Here is a 3938-nt window from a genome sequence, read left to right on the forward strand (position 1 = left end):
GTTGCTTGGAGACGTTTCACCTCTCATCCGAGAAGCTTCTTCAGTTCTAGAGTCAAATGGTCGAGAGTCACAGATTTAAGCCCTGTGGGAGTGTCCCCCCACCGAGAGGGACAAAGGACCCCCTAATGATCCTCTACCTAATCACATGAGCCAAGGTGTGATGTCATGTGATTTCCTGTGGTCAGTGGGCATTAAGGCGTCTGGGAAGGGATCTCAAAACTGGATTATAGATGGCAGACAGTTGGTGTCGTAAACCACCGCCTCTGTTCAAAGATGGTCACTCACAGTGGACATAAATGGCTTCTTTCACTCCTCTTTCAAACCATCTGTCCTCTCTGTCCAAAATGTGAACATTGGCATCCTCAAAGAGTGACCTTTGACCTTTAGATGCAGATGGACTGCTGAGTCTTGTCCCGTGGAGGTGGCTCTTCTATGTTGTGTGCTTGTGAATCAGCTGTTTGGTCTCTCCGATGTAGAGATCTAGGCATTCCTCGCTACACTGTACAGCAAACACCACATTGTTAAGTTTGTGTTTTGGAGTTTTGTCTTTGTTGTTTGAATCAGGAACTCTGCCTGCTTTTGTTCTCACACTGGGTTTAATGAAAGAAGGTTTCTGTTTGACCATTAAAGTTGTTTGTTGTGATCTTTTAAAGGATCCTGTTATGATCCAGAGCCTGGCTTGTCTACAGGAGTCTCTCAGTGACCTGAGCAGCAGCTACAGCTCTGCTGGCCTCTGTGTTCACCCTGCAGGAGACGTGGAGACCCGCGTCACCTACTGCAGCACTTAGACACAGTTGCAGTGAGGGAAGGTGAGTCATCCTTTAGCAGGACATCATTCAGGCTTTATTAGCATCACTGTGACTGTTATTGTGTTTGTAGGAGGTTTCCTCTACTGGTCTCAGACAGCAGCAGAAACATCAGCCTCCCTGTCAGTGGAGATCAGTTCTTATGTGCTGTTGGCCAAACTCAGCGCCTCCCCGACTGCTGAGGATCTGGGATATGCCTCTGGTATTATCAGGTGGCTGACTGGGCAGCAGAGCTATTACGGAGGCTTCTCCTCCACTCAGGTACGACACCACCCGAACAGCATGAAGCTAATCTTGAGTTCATATACAGTCTTGGACCAAATCAGAAGAAATAATCCTGAAGCTTTCATGTTCATGTTTTCATGTGGGCGACCGTGGCTCAGGGGGTTGGGAATCGCATCTGTAACCGGAAGGTTGCCGGTTCGATCCCTGGGCTCTCTGTCCTGGTCGTTGTGTCCTTGGGCAAGACACTTTACCCTACTTGCCTACTGGTGTTGGCCAGAGGGGCCGATGGCGCGATATGGCAGCCTCGCTTCTGTCAGTCTGCCCCAGGGCAGCTGTGGCTACAACCGTAGCTGCCTCCACCAGTGTGTGAATGTGAGAGTGAATGAATAGTGGCATTGTAAAGCGCTTTGGGTGCCTAGAAAAGCGCTATATAAATCCAATCCATTATTATTATTATTATTATTATGTTGTTGCTGTGCTTTTCTCTCAGATATGCAGACGTGTTTTAGCCAGGCAGGGATGTTTTTATTCTTTATTTACAAGATGAAATTGACTTTGGTCTAAAATTGTGTTGTTTTAACAGAATAGCCTTCTGTGCACCAACTACACGTAACAGCCTGTAAATAACAGCTCAGCTGCAGTCTGTAAGTTTATACCTGTGATTTCTGTACTTTGTTTCTCTGAGATCATCTTTGTTAAACATATTTAACCTGTTTAACCTTTATTTAACCAGGAAGTGAAGGTTAGAAACTCTTCTGTGAGAGTGTGTTGAAGTGACACAGGCAGTTTGAACTTCATGTCAAAATGAATCCATCCTGTAGGACACAGTGGAGGCTCTTCAGGCTCTCTGCTCCACTCTGAAAATACAGGCTGGAGGTGAAGCTGCATGTGCTTCAGTGCAGCTCAGTGACAGCATCATGTGACCAGGTCCTGGTTGGTGTTACACAAAGGCTTTCTTTGTTTCTTCGTACTTATAAAACACTAAAGAAACATTTTCACATGTAATAAATATGTTTTCATAGACAACATTAGAGTTGACAGTAAGAACTGCACACAGTACAATTCTATTTGACACTAAATTAGAGCAAAAATCAATAAAGTCACTTTGTATCTACATGAGAGTCAGAGAAACTTTCTTCATCCCAGAGGGAAACTGAGCTGTCGGAGCAGCAAACATACAACAAACATCAAGCACTGATAGAAAATGAGTGTAGAAACACAGATATCGATTGATGAATATTAAGATAAATAGATAAATATAGAGATATAAATACAAAAGTGTCACGGTGTAGAAAAGTGACAGCAGGCTGCACTGAGCTGTGATTGGTTCTGTTTGTTTCCCAGATTTGTGCCACCTACAACATCCCAACACCTGCTGATGTCCCCACTCTCAGTGTAAAAGTCCACACAGAGGTGGAGCCGACAGTTGAATCTGCCAGAGCCAGACTGACTGTGGAAATACATCCCTGTAAGTATGTGACAGGTTAGAGGAGAGCTCTGTACCAGCGTGGAGTCACTGTGGGTGGATGAAGAGCATGTGTGCACACACTGTTCAAACACAGCTACAGTGGGAAGGAGAAAATTACAAACATGGTGGTCCTGGATGTTCCCCAGAGTGTGAGTAATTAGACAGACTCTACCAATGCGTGTGTGTCATGTGATCACTGTGATGATGTCATCTCCTCACAGCTCAAACGTGCCTCCTGGTGAGTCGTGTTGAACCAAAGGAAGATCCATTTCTGGTGTCACTTAGAGGAGGTCAGAGAAGTCCACAGTGGGGACACCAGATGATGGACTACTCTCTTGCTCTTGACGAAGGCGGTCACACTTTTCCCCTCTCCTCCTCCTCCGCTCCCTTAGCTTCCCTGCTTAGCCTCTTATGTCCTTGTCTAGTCTCGTGTTTTTTGTATTACTTTTCCCTGGAACACTCTCGGCAGGCCTGGGAACGCCTTGGTGTTCCCCCGGATAAGCTGGAGGAGGTGGCTGGGGAGAGGAAGGTCTGGGCCTGTCTGCTTAGGCTGCAACCCCCGCGACCCGGCCTCGGATAAAGCGGATGGATGGATAGAATGAAAACAACAGAATCAGAATGAAAAGAACTGAATTAGAACGACAAGAACTGAATTACAATGAAAAGAACAGAATTTGAATGAAAAGAACTGGATTAGAAGGAAAACAACGGATTTCGAACGAAAACAACAGAATTAGGATGACAAGAACCGAATTAGAATGAAAAGAACTGAATTAGAATGACAAGAATGGAATTACAATGAAAAGAACAGAATTTGAATGAAAAGAACTGGATTAGAATGAAAACAACAGAATTTGAAAGAAAACAACAGAATTAGAATGACAAGAACAGAATTTGAATGAAAACAACAGAAATAGAATGAAAACAACATAATTTGAATGAAAACAACAGAATTAGAATGACAAGAACGGAATTTGAATGAAAAGAACTGGATTAGAAGGAAAACAACGGATTTTGAAAGAAAACAACAGAATTAGAATGAAAACAACAGAATTAGAATGACAACAACAGAATTAGAATGACAAGAACGGAATTTGAATTAGAGTGGAGACATGGCGGGGGAGGACGCTGGACAGACCCGGTGCACCTAAACGCGTAGTGAGGGTGTGCTGGGAACGTCTAGCAGAGGCCCCAGTCCGCGAGATCTTCAACGCACACCTCCGGCAGAGCTTCAACAGCATTCCGAGGGAGACTGGGGACATTGAGTCCGAATGGACCATGTTCAGTGTCTCCATTGCCGAAGCTGCTGCATTGAGCTGCGGCCGCAAGGTGGTTGGTGCCTGCCGTGGTGGTAATCCCCGAACCAAATGGTGGACACCAGAGGTGAAGGGAGCCACTAGGCTGAAGAAGGAGTCCTATCGGGCTTGGTTAGCCTGTTG

At 45.2% G+C, this 3938-nt stretch overlaps 1 pseudogene; it reads left to right on the top strand.

Moving 5' to 3' along the window:
• The first annotated feature begins 584 nt into the window (after positions 1–584).
• Positions 585–1170, top strand: LOC120731519 (annotated as a pseudogene).
• The last annotated feature ends 2768 nt before the right edge of the window (positions 1171–3938 follow it).

Source organism: Simochromis diagramma, unplaced genomic scaffold (assembly GCF_900408965.1).
Source record: "Simochromis diagramma unplaced genomic scaffold, fSimDia1.1 OVJJ01000483.1, whole genome shotgun sequence".
Classification (NCBI taxonomy): Eukaryota; Metazoa; Chordata; class Actinopteri; order Cichliformes; family Cichlidae; genus Simochromis; species Simochromis diagramma.